We start from the raw sequence: 13,844 nt of genomic DNA, 5'->3' as shown, positions 1-13,844 counted from the left end.
GCCCCTTTGGCCTTTAATCAACCTTTCAATAGTTACTTGCTATAACAGGAAAATGATAGAAAATGCCTATTCTTTTACCCCATTATTTTTTTCACAGTGAGTCATAGATTGGCTGTATTTTGTTTTTTTAAGAGTAGAATGGAACTAAAACTTCTGAACGTACTTAGAAGGTGGTTTTCAATGACTCTCTAAAATAACTTCCACGCCATCTTTTTTAAGCTATTACTTTTAACAACTTTAAGATATACCGTATTTTGCCATGTATAATGCACACCCACATTTTAGGCCACAACTTTCAGAAACAAATCTTTCATTTTAATTTCTTTGCTTTTTAAGATTTTATTGATTTATTTTTAGAGAGAGGGGAAGGGAAGGAGAAAGAGAGGGAGAGAAGCATCAGTATGCGGTTGCCTTGCACGCGCCCCCTACTGGGGGCCTGGCCCACAGCCCAGGCATGTGCCCTGACTGGGAATTGAACCAGCAGCCCTTTGGTTGGCAGGCCAGCACTCAATCCACTGAGCTACACCAGCCTGGGCTAATTCTTAATTCAATTTTGTATTTATTTATCTTTAGAAACTATTTTTTTTGTATTATAAAGGAATTCTGGCATTTATTTTTGAACATATTATGGTACAATAAATTTTACGTAACAAATAATTACAAAGCACAATAACAGATACAAGGTATTTCAGGTACTTACTATCTGTGAATAATGTGCATTCTTACTTTTCCCTAAAAAAAAAAAAAATGTAAGCAAAAAAGTGTACATTATACACAGCAAAATACAGTAATCCGCACCCTGGCTGGTGTGGCTCAGTAGATTGGGCTGAGTGCTGGCCTGTGAACCAAAATGTCACTGGTCCAATTCCGGGTCAGGGCACATGCCTGGGTTGCAGGCCTGGTCACCGGTTGGGGGTATGTGAGAGGCAACCAATTGATGTTTCCCTAGCACATCAAAGTTTCTCTCCATTTCTCCTTCCCTTGCCCAATCAATCCCTAGAAAAATAAATAAATGAAATCTTTTTTAGCCCTGGCTGATGTGGCTCAGTGGATTGAGTGCCTGCCTGCGAACCAAAGGGTTGCTGGTTCAATTCCCAGTCAGGGCACATGTCTGGGTTGTGGGCCAGGTCCCCAGTAGTGGGTACGTGAGAGGCAACCACACATTGATGTTTCTCTCCCTCTTTCTCCTTCCCTTCCCCTCTCTCTAAAAATAAATTTTAAAAATCTTTTAAAAACAATATAATTCCTATACCACAAAATTCCCTCCCTGAAAGTATACTATTCAGTGGTTTTTAATATATTCCCAGGGTTGTGCGACCGTCTCCAGTATCTAATGGTAGGACATCTTAATCACCCCAAAAAGAAAATCCACACCTATTAGCAGTCACTGCCCATTCCCAACCTCCTCTCCTCCCTCCACACAGGCAACCACTGTTCTCCTTTCTGGCTGTACAGGTTTGCATGTTTTGGACATTTTACATAAACAGAATCATACAATATGACACCTTTTGTGTCTGGCTTCTCTCACTTAGCATAACATTTTCAAGGTTCGCCCACACTGTTACCATGTATCAGTACTTCATTTCTTTCTATCGGCACAGCCGTGCGCCGTGCACACACCATATGCGCTTCTCCGTCCATCAGTGGAGGGAAATATGGGTTGTTTGTACTTTGGGATTATAATGAATAATATTCTATGAACACTCCTGTACAAGACTCAGCGCAGACATCTGACTCCATTTCCTAGCTATGTACCTAGGAGTGGAATTGCTGGTTTTCCCCAATAGTTTTAACAATGGTTTTTTGAAACAGTTACTGTACAGATGAATTATTATGATAAAATAATTGGAATTCTTCCTATAAAACTACTTTAGTCAGGCAAGAATTGGTATTACAAATATTTAATTTGAAGGTTAGGAAGACTGAAAGATTATTTCTCAGATTTAATAGCTAGTAATTAAGCCATTATCAACTTTAGCAATTCAGAAAGCTATTTTCTTATTGTAACTGGTCATTATAAGTTAGGTTTTTTTTTTCCTGCTTCTTTTAGCACTGCTATTCCTATTTATGAATTTCATTACTGTCAAATCATAATTTATACTAAGAAGAATTGCTATGTCAGATCGTAACTCTTAGACCATTTATATGTTTAATTTACAAGGTTTAAAATAGCTGTATTATTATATTTGTGAATAATTAAAAGAGCTAATACTGTGACAGAGAATATAAAAGGAGATTACAAAATGTGCCTGCAATTTCATTCACTCACTAGGAAAAAGGAATATAGTTCTGCTATAAAAATCACAAAATACTTCACTGCCTTTAGTCTGAAAATGCAAGCACTAGTTTTAAAATGATTTTCTTACTACTAAATACACTTCATTGACATGATTCACAGTCTAAAATAATTGCACTGGTGCTCTGGGTAGAAGGAATAATCAGAAGTTGAAATTCTAGGACCGAAAGTGTTGTGCGGGGTAGGGGGGGGATACTCCTCCAGTCCACTGCAATCAGCAATCTCCTCATAATGTACCCAAGACGCTCTTAGGAGATAATTAGGCCTCCAGCTACCTTCTCTAAAATCTAGACTCTCCCTAGCCAATTGTAGGCATGGGGAGTTTCAGAACAGGCCACGTGATGAAACATTTGAGAACTTTTTAATGTTATAATGAACTTATGCATTTAGTTACATCTCTATTAGCATATCTAAAAGAACTTGTTGCTGTAGGTGAAATATCCATGCCCCCTAAATATAGCCAATACCTCCACTTGTGTTCTAGATTTCGTCCTTTCTTTTCTCCTCAAGGGCACCACGCCAGCAATTCTAGCCTCTTATTCTTGCATCTTTCCCCTTCTACTCGGCCATCTCCATCAGCACAAACATGAACATACTATCATTTCTCTGATTTTACAAACGACACAAATTTCTTTTGACCTTCAATCCTCTGCCAGCTAGCTATCTCATCTCTGTGCTTCCATCTGCAGCAGAACATTTGGAAACAGTTCTCTGTACATCCTGCCTCTAACATCCCCTGGTTTCTCCTCTTAGACCCAGTACAATCAGCCTTTCACCCCCCACCTCCACCGTGAAGTTGATCTTGTCCTGCTCAAAAATGACCTTCCTGTTATGAATCCCAGAGTCAATTTTCAATCCTCTTCTTAGTTGACCTATAGGCACACTGAACATAACAGACACCCCCCCCCCTTTTTTATGATACTTCTTCACTTAGCTTCCAGGAAGTAGACGCTCTGGGTTTTTCTCCTGATTGGTTGCACCTTCAAAGACCCCTTTGCAAGTTATGTTCTTCTTGTACTTGGAACACTATTGTGCTCCTGGGCTAAGTCCTGAGACCTGGTCTCTTTTCTATCTGCACTCTACCCTTGGCTTTAAATACCATCTGTATGTTGATAATTCCCGAATTTCTCTCACCGATGCACACTTCTGTCATTAACTCCCTACCAGTAGGTTTTACCTCCTCCTTAACATCTCCACTGGCTGTCTGACATCCCAAAGTGAGCATGTTCACAGCTTAAGTTCTGATGTTCTACCAACACTTCCTCCACCCTCAGTGTTCCCCATACAGCAGAGAGAAACTTCACGGCTCAGGTCAAAAGCTTTGGAGTCATCCCTGAGCACGCACATGCACTCTCTCGCGCTTGCTCACTCGCTCTCTCTCTCTCTCTCTCTGTCACACACACACACACATTCTGTCTCTCCCCCATCTATCTAATCCTGCAGCACCTCACACTGCTTTTGGAAGCTGCCATAATCTTGTCTGGTTCACTGCAAAAGCCTCCTAAATGTTCTCCCTGTTTCCATCCCTTCCCTCATGGACTGTTCTTAAAACAATGTCCACAATAACCCGATTACATAAATCAGATCGTGCTATCGTTCTGGTTAAAAAAAAAATCAACTGCTTTCCCAGGTCAGGGTTCAGAGTAAAAGCCAAATTCCTCCATAGCCAGAGTTACATCTCTGACCTCATTTCCTAATACTCTTGCCATTGATCACTCTGCTTGAAGCATAATAGCACTTCTTTTCTTAAGATTTTATTCATTTACTTTTAGAGACAGGGGAAGGGAGAGAGAAAGAGAGGGAGAAAAACATCAATCAGTTGCTTCTCGTGCACCCCCCACTGGGATCCTGGCCTGCAACCCAGGCATGTGCCCTGACTGGGAATGGAACAGGCTACCCTTTGGTTTGTAAACTGGCATTCAATCCACTGAGCCACACCAGCCAGGGCTAAATAAAACATTTTTAAAACAGAAAAAGAAAACAAAGGATTGTTTCAGCAAGAATACTTTCCGGTAAGCAGAGGACTTATCAGGCAAATTGCCTCAATTTTCTTTGGGGGTTGCAGAGGGGCACATGTGACACATTACCTCATTGGTGCTCACCAGAGAATTCCAGATTACCTATTAAGGCTACATTCCTAGGGAACATTAATAGTGCAATTAGGTCAGGTATTAAGTGTAGGTTTGGTTTCAAGGGCTTTAGCACCAGTGACTCCATTTTGGGCCTGGGGTTTTCTCTTTAACCCTGGTTTCCTTGCGTTCACTCCAGCCCCACAGCCTACTGATACTTCCACCAGATTGATCCTTTTATCTCTCAAACCAGAACGTATCATTTCCATATTCTCATTTATTCTGACTAGACGCCCACTACACTTAAAATAAAATCCAAACTCACCATGAACCATTCTACCCAACACATCAAAGCATAGCAAGAATTTATGATTGAATTTCTATAGGTCCTTCTTTTATTTTAATGGTAATTGAAGTCTCATCTGCCTAAAGGCAAATTACAGCTTCTCAAGTGCACTGTAAAGTCATCACTGAATATTCTCTCAGGCAGAGACAAAAATGCAAAGCTTCCGATCATTGCATTTGACCATGTAAAGTTTGTGATAAGAAAAAAAGTGAAAATAATAGCAATCAAAATAAATGTAATTGCATTGGATCCACCCATTGAAAGACAGACGCTATCACAACAGATTAAAAAACACAATGTACAGTTATAGGCTACTTAAACAGATGTGCTATAAGTAAAACCACTAAAGTTTCAGATAAAACAAAAATATAAAAGGGAAATATAAGCTGAAAAAGCTGTGAAAATATAAATACCAAATACAATTAATTCACATGAAGAGCATTCACAGAAACAGAGATACAATATGATAATAAAAGGAAAGATTCCCCCACCCTGGTCAGTGTGGCTCAGTTGGTTGGGCATCTTCCTGCAAATCGAAAAGTCACAGGTTCGAGTCCCAATCAGGACACATGCCTGGGTTGCAGGTTCGGTCCCCAGTTACGGTGTGTGTTAGAGGCAACTCATTTACGTTTCCCTCTCACATCTATGTTTCTCTTCCTCTCTTTCTCCCTCCCTTCTCCTCTCTCTAAAAATAAATAAGTAAAATCTTTTTTTTTAAAGGGAACAATTCTCCAAGATTTATTAAATTCAGGAATTTTTTTATCTCTGACAGAACAGTCTAGTTTTCTAAAGAGGGTCTGGTTTCTGGTTTCTGATTACGTCAGTTACTCTCCAGACCCAGAGAAGATTTCGCTCCTGCCCCACTCCTGCTAATTTCATCATTGTTTCACCTTCCCATGTGGTTGCCCTGCATTCATATCACCTGCTAACCAATTCTCTATCTTAAATTTGGTCTCTTTGTAAAACACTTCAAATGATTTGTTTTCCTAGTAGAATCATGATGGATACAAAAATATGTACTTTTTTTAAGCACAATTAGAACATACCATGTTCAGATTATGACCATAGTCTCCAGATTGGCCAATCCTGTAATAATAAATTACTTTCTCCACTGCAACCCCCTGCCACTTCATTTCTTTTGGCCAGTGCATACAGGCAGAGGGACTCACATATTGGGGTCCAATAAGGTTTATTTGAGGTAGACATCTTTCAAGTAGATGCCTCTTCGAAGTGCACGCCTGGGCAAGCAAAGCTTAACTCAGGCACTTGCATTATAAAAAAGGAAAAAAGGCCCTGATTGGTGTGGCTCAGTGCATTGAATACTGGCCTGCAAACCAAAGGGTCACCAGTTCGATTCCCAGTCTCGGGCATGTGCCTGGGTTGCGGGCCAGGTGCCCAGTAGGGGGCGCGCAAGGGGCAACCACACATTGATGTTTCTCTCCCTTTCTCCCTCCCTCACTCTCTCTCTTAAAAAAAAAAAAAGTCAGGGCTTCACTACAACACTCCTGAACAACTATTAATATAAAGAAGAAATCACAATGCAACTTGTAACTAAATTGTAATAAAACTACTATGTATCAAACATTTTATAGTAATATTTTTAAAAGATTTTATTTGTTTATTTTTAGACAGAGGGGAAGGGAGGGAGAAAGAAAGGGAGAGACACATCAACATATGGTTGCCTCCCACGCACCCCCCATTGGAGACCTGGCCCACAACCCAGGCATGTGCCCCAACGTGGGAATTGAACCAGCAACCCTCCGGTTCACAGGCCAGCGCTCAATCCACTGAGCCACGCCAGCCAGGTCTACAGACATCTTTAACTTAGTTTTATCTATTTGTCTCCTCATTTATTTATTCACCATTGTTTCTTGCATCTCAGATCTTCCTTCTGGAGTCTTTCTTCTACCTGGATAAAAATTCTCTAGACATTCCAACAATGAAGGTCATTTATAACTATGCTCTCTGTCTTGTTTATCTTTTTGTACATGTCTTTATTTTCCCCGTATTCCCATAAGATGGTCTGGCTAGATGTACACAATCCTAGGTTGATGATGATTTTCTCTCAACTCTCAGAGAAATATTATCCCGCCTTGTTTTCTTGGTAGCTGATTCTGAGACCTTTGCCTTTTGGTCTTCTGTAGTCACACAACATTGTGCGTATTTTTTGGTATCTCCTGCTACGTACACTTGTTGCCTCCTATTATATCCAAGGGTTCACGACTTTCATCAGATCTGGACAATAACCAGGCCTTAGATCCTCCTCAAAAATGACCCCTCTAATCTGTTCTCTCTATACTTCTTGGGGTCTGATTTGATAGGCAGTGAAATATGTATTTCATGTAACAAAATGGCAAAAGGTTAAATCTGCAGGATCGGTATAGGCATGCCAGTACAGTTGAACTATGTGATAATAAAAGATAATTGCCCATGGCCAAAGATTATCGCGTGCTTACATGTTTCTGAACGGATGAGCTTATGATAAAAGTGGAAAATGTAAACAAAGTTATTAAAATGATAAAATCTAAAAAATACAGCTTTCTTCAAATGCCTCACTAGTATGTGAACTACCTCTGACAACAAATTCAGCTATATTAAAAACTTACACATAATGAAACAGATGCCTGCTTTAGATGCTAAGATTCCCATGTTCTCCTGGAAAATTCTGGAATGTATCTTCAATTGTTTGTATTAGGGTTGTGGAACACTCAGCAGTAAAGCTGACGATTTAATCAATTTGTGGGTTGTTTCTAATACAGGAGGTTTCCATTTAGGTGTTAATGCCCGGCTACTAAGGGTTGAGACTGTACCTAATTCAAGTCAGCTCTGTATCTCCAGAGTCCACACAGCAGCTGACAGCAAAGACGCACCCAATAAATGTTTAATGCAGCCGCTCTCAAACTTTAATGAGCATAACAATCCCCTGGGAGATTCTAGTTAAAACAGTTTCTTGGATCCCATCACAAGAGATTTTGGATTCAGCAGTTCAGCTTTGGGGCCGTGAATGTGCATTTCTAATCGGCTTGCAAGTGAAGCCTATACCGGCTAGTCTGAGGACCACATTATGAGTAATTCTGGTTCAATGAATGAGAATGTATGTGGCCCTGACCGGTGTGGCTCAGTTGGCTGGGCATCGGTCCACAAAGCAAAAGGTTGCCAGTTCGATTCCTGGTCAGGGTACGTGCCTGGGTTTCAGGTACGGTCCTCAGTCGGGGAGCGTGAGAGAGGCAACTGATCAATGTCGCTCTCCCTCTCTTTCTCCCTGCCTTCCCCTCTGAAAAAACAATAAATAAAATTTTAAATAAAAAATTTTTAAAAAGAAAGAAAATGTATGTGAAGGTATGTTTCCTGGGGAAAACACTGAAATGTGCTTCCCAAATGTTATTATTAGATTCTCTTTTTGAGTGATTTTTATAAGAAATTTTTGTTTTTCCTTCATATGGAGAAGGCTTTAATGTCATGAAGCCCTCACAAACTTGTTCATAAGTGATTATTTGTTACTTTGGTCTCCTGTGCTCTTCATATTCCAGCCACACCAATCTACTGTCTCCTAACTCGCATGCACTTTCACACCCAAGTGCCCCTACAATGCTTTGCTCTCTCGCCCTGAATGTCCTATTTTCAATCAAAACTTCATCCTTCAAGGTTTAGCTCTAACATTTCAAGAGTTCCATAATCCTCCCTTCCGCCATCCCAAATACAGACCACAATTTATCACCTGCACTATACTCGCAGGAAACTCTCCTATCTTAACTACCACCCAAATTACAGTAGGGGTGGTCATTTATGTCCCTGCCCATCCGGCTTATCCTCCAGTACCATGCCCGACCTCCACTACTGAACATAACATCCATCACAGACCCTACCACGTAGCAGGTAGTTAATAAATGCAGGTTGAACTAGAACTAAGAGGAGAACTTTAGGTATATTTGAATTCAGCATTAAAATTCCAATACAGCTAAAGGTGAGATCATATGGTATTTGTCCCTCACCATCTGGCTTATTTCACTTAACATAATGCTCTCCAGTTTGGAACATAATAAATAGAAAAAAAAAAAGGAAACAAAATATAACCAGAGACATTGAAGTTAAGAACAATCTAACAATGGACAGGGGGAGTGGGGAGGGGACAGTGAGGAGAGGGGATTACAGGAGCTACTATAAAGGACACATGGACAAAATCAAGGGGGAGGGTGGAAGTGGGGGAGGGACGGGGGTTTGGCTGGGGTGAGGTGGAGGGATGGGGAGAAAAGCCACACAACTGTAATTGAATAACAATAAAAAATTAAAATTAAAAAAAAATTCCAATACAGCAAGCAGTATTTTCATGGTGTTGTCCATGAGACAGTGTGATCCTATGTTCCGGTTCATCAGGTTAATGCCTGTTATCTCAGCATAACTATTAAGAGATCCCACTCTCACTCTTGAAAGGATCCCACCTACTTGGGTACCTTATACAGTTACTTCATCGTTAGCCCAGGTTCACTTCAAAAGGACCTGGTAAAATGCTTCCTCCGGTTTGCATTTTACCCCTCTGGTCCCTTCATGTACTCAGCTGGGTGTCATTTGATGCACATGTGATTCAAATGCACAACCTATAAAGTCCATCTTCATATGTTTAAAACTGTTTCTCACTTGCTTTCTGTAATTTTAAAGATTTTATTTGTTTAGTTTTAGACAGAGGGGGATGGGGAGAGAAAGAGAGGGAGAGAAACATCACTGTGTGGTTGCCTCTCATGCGCCCCCTACTGGGGACCTGGCCCGCAACCCAGTCATGGGCGCTGACTGGGAATCAACCAGCAACCCTTTGGTTCTCAGGCAGGCACTCAATCCACTGATCCACACCAGCCTCAGCTCTCACTTGCTTTCTTAATATGAAAAGATAAACCATGGGATGAAGAAGTACCACAAAAGAAAAAAAAAAGCAACTATGTACTATACTCCATGGACAGACATGCAAATAAAAAGCAAGCTTTCATCAGGAGGAAAATCCCCAACCCAGCACTCCAGTACGTGACATCTAGAAGCAGACTGGGCCAACAATTCATTTTTAATATGGATTTCAACAAGCAGGATGATTATTTCTTTTATCAGCTAAAAAGAGCTCCATAGGAAACCTATTAGCGAAATATGTGACAAGTGACGGTGTTTGACAACTGTGAAATAATCCATAGTTACATAATTTTAAATGATAAGCATATTAGCTTGGCTACTAAAGGAGAACACATTTTTTTTTTTTGCACAACAAAGTAATGAATGAAGTTACTGAGACACAATGAGGCACAATGAACAGAACACATCCTTAGAGTGAGGCAGAATGTAGGTTTAAATTGCAGTTCTGCCGCTTCCTACTCTTGTGGTCCCTGAGCCCAGGATTCCTCACTTATCACAATATGGAATAATAGCACCTACCACAATGGGTTGCTGAGAAGAATAAATGGAATTACATTTATGAGGCGTCTAGCACATAGAAAGTATTCAATGAATACTTATTATATTATTTCATTGATTTTCAAAAGCACGAAGTATTATACAGATGTATCTCTACACTGAATGTTAAAAATTGTTACCAATTGTTTTTATTTCTAATATAGTAACAGGGTATTTTTAATAGTCTCCTAGATGTTGCTGGTGAAAGAGACAATGATAACAGAATAATCTAGCTCATTATAATTTTTTGTTTCATTTCACAGCACAACTACCAGTAAAAGGGTACCCGGAAGCATGGATGTATTGAGTAGATATTAATGTGTAGGATCCTGAGGAACTGCGTACACTTGCTCCTTTCAGTGGAAGCAAGGACGAATCTACGTAACAACTTTACCCTTGTTTACTGTGCTTTGCCCCGAACCTCCCATAACTGGCTCCCCAACCCCCAACGTCTTCTTTTGTCTTTAGCTGGAGATGGTGTTTCAAGTGGTGGCTTGGAAGACTATACTCTCAGGGATCATTTCTATAGTACGCTGAAGTGGTGGCTTGGGCCATTTCCGGAGTGACTCAGTTTTCCTGGGTCTCTCCCATGGATACAAGACACATTCATGTTATTAAACTTGTTTTTCTCCAGTTAATCTGTCTTTTTACTACAGAGGTGCCTCAGCCAAGAACGTGGAAGGGTAGAGGGCAAATTATTCTTCCTGCCCCACAAAGCAAATGCCTGAAAGTTTTGACCCGGGGATCTTTAAGCTGGGTGGCTAGCAGAACACTCTAGTAATGAATATACAAAATAACCTGGTAGCTTGAGAAAAATTGCCTTTGAAAAGAGTACAGTGCAGCAGAGAGAGTAACAGGCCTTGGATTAAAAAAAAATCTATTGAAATTCCAGTTTTGCCTCTTAGTAGCCCTTGACCTTGGGCAAAAGAGTTAACCTTTGAAAAACATTAGTTTCGTCAGCTTCAGTTGGAATGATGAAAATGATATCACCTTCAGAGATTTGTTAGGAGGATTACACTTGACAATTTTTACTTTGTTTGATTTTGTCTTTCTCTGACTTATTTCACTTAGTATAATATCCTCAAGGTCGATCCATGCTGTCACAAATCGCAGGACATCCTTCTTTCGTTAAGGCAGACTAATATTCCATTATATATATGGAGGTATATAAGGGAGGACCCCCCAAAAACCCGGAATTATCTTGTGGAGGGTGGTGCCCTTGTAGTACAGGCTTCCCCCACTACATGAGTGTTCTAGGAACCCATCTGTATCAGTGTACCAGCTGGCGCTGTTGTGAGAGGCTGAATCTGGCTTCAGTGAATTTTTGTCTGAAGATCCTTTCAATGTGTTTGCCCATTTCATGATGGGTGATTTACAAGCCCACCTGCCCACACTGCACTGAATGTTCAGAAGTTTTTTGACCCAAAATGGCATCACCCCCATGCCCCATTGTCCCTGTTCACCTGATCTGACCCCTCACTCCGAGCAACTTTTTTGGCGGTTTCCCCAATGAAAAAAGTCCTCAAAGGGAAACATTTTGTAGATGTGGAAGAGGTGAAACAAAAAATGGCATAAGCAGTAAAAGGCATCAAAATTGATGTGTGCAAAACCTGTTTTGAGAAGTGCAAAAAGCATCTTGATAGGTGTCCTGCATCAAATGGAGAGTACTTCGAAGGTGACTGATATTTAAACATGTAAGAACAAACACAATTTTTTATAAATAAATTCTGGTTTTTGGGGTCCCTCTTCATGTATATCTCACATTTTCTTTATTCATTCATCTGCCAAAAACCTTAGGTTGCATCCATATTTTGGCCATTGTGAATAATGCTTCAGTGACACTGGAAGTACAAATATCTTTCAAGATAGTGATTTCATTTCTTTGCATAAATACCAGAAATGGAACTGCTGGATTATATGGAAGTTCTATTTTTAGTTTTTTGAGGAATCTCCATACTGTTTTCCATAGAAGTTTTACCAATGTTTTATTTTTTTTCTTAAATTGATTCTCCAGAGAGGGGAAGGGAGGGATGAAGAGATAGGGAGAAACATCAATGTGTGGTTGCCTCTTACACGCCCATTTCGAACTGCGACCCTTTGTTTCCCAGGCTGGCACTCAATCCAGAGCCACACAAGCCAGGGCTCCATCCATCACTATTTGATGACAAAATAAAACAGATACTGTCACGACATGGGTATACACATGTGAGTATGTATACACAGATATACAGATTCTAAAACACAATTACAAAGAAATTTAGAAATCATTTAGTCCAATCACTGACACTGACACATCAGAATCATCCAAATGGACCTGGCTGGTGTGGCTCAGTGGACTGAGTGCCAGCCTGAGAACCAAAAGGTCACTGGTTTGATTTCCAGGCGGGGCACATGGCTGGGTTGCGGGCCAGGTCCCCAGTGGTTGGGGGCATTCAAGAGGCAACCGATGAAAAACATGGATGCTTCTCTCCCTCTCTTCTTCCTTCTCTTCTCCCTCTCTCTTAAAAATAAATACATAAAATATTTTTTTATCCAAATGGATTTCAAAGAACATATGGCTACAAGGTGCCTCAATTCCTTTTTCCTCTTCCTCTCCTCCCACCCCCCCACCCGCCCCAGAATTCTGAATGGCAAATGATTCTACTGTGGCCACAGCTGAGAAGCACTCATCTGATGCAGGCCTCCCTTTCCAGATGGGAAAGTGAGTTCTAGGAATTGACTAATTTGGCAAAGGTCTCTCCTCCATGTGGAACCTTACAACTCTAGCATCCTCCTCTCGGCAAAGGAGCACACAACATTATTTTGAGGTTAAAACGAGGAGCCTTGTTCATGTCACTGGGGGTAAGTGCTGTGTTGACTTCCTTTTGATCTATTCCCTTTAAAGATTAACAGACCCATTAAGAGTTTGGTTTCTCTAATTTGTGGACTGGCTCAAGCCTTGAGAGGTTCCAAGAGCAAGTACCACTTTTTAAAGTGCCAGTGGAGTGTAAAGTCAAATAAATTATCTTGCTCATTCCAGTAATGCTGGGCTGTGAGAATAACAAAATAACAAAGCATTGTATTCCTGTCGTCTGTGCCGTACTTGATCATTTCACTGCTTACAGTCTAGGAACGCAGCAGGGAGGGAACTCTCCTTTGAGAGCAGACACGCAACACTGTCCTATGTGAATCTGCGGTATCAGTGTCACCGCTGCTGGCGAACAGTGCTAGGCTGCCAGTGCTCAAATAGCAATGGCCGTTCCCTGTGCACGCACCACAGGCCAGTCTATTGACAGTCCTTTCGCCATAGCGCCCTGGCCTACAAGGACATGGTCAAGTTCAAAATATTGGTTTATTAATTTGAAACAGGAACACCAATAGAATTTGAGAAAATAAATCACCTTATTTCACCTTGATCATCCAGCCATATCAATCTGTTCAATTTATTTGTGGGTTGTCTATACATGTTTCTTTGGTGTGTGTATAAAGAATAAATTTTACAGCCCTGACGGGTGTGGCTCCGTCGGTTGGGCTTCATCCCACAAAGCGAAAGGTCACTGGTTCAATTCCCGGTCAGGGCACCTGTCTGGGTTGTAAGGCTGGGGGCGTGTGAGAGGTAACCGATGGGTGTTTCTCTTACACATCAGTGTTTCTCTCTTTCTCCCTTCCTTTCCCTCTCTCTAAAAATAAATAAGTAAAATCTTTAAAAATAATACATTTTACA

Source organism: Desmodus rotundus, chromosome X (genome assembly GCF_022682495.2).
Source record: "Desmodus rotundus isolate HL8 chromosome X, HLdesRot8A.1, whole genome shotgun sequence".
In the NCBI taxonomy this organism is placed as follows: domain Eukaryota; kingdom Metazoa; phylum Chordata; class Mammalia; order Chiroptera; family Phyllostomidae; genus Desmodus; species Desmodus rotundus.
The sequence above is the reverse complement of the archived record's forward strand: the minus strand, read 5'-3'. Positions refer to the sequence as shown.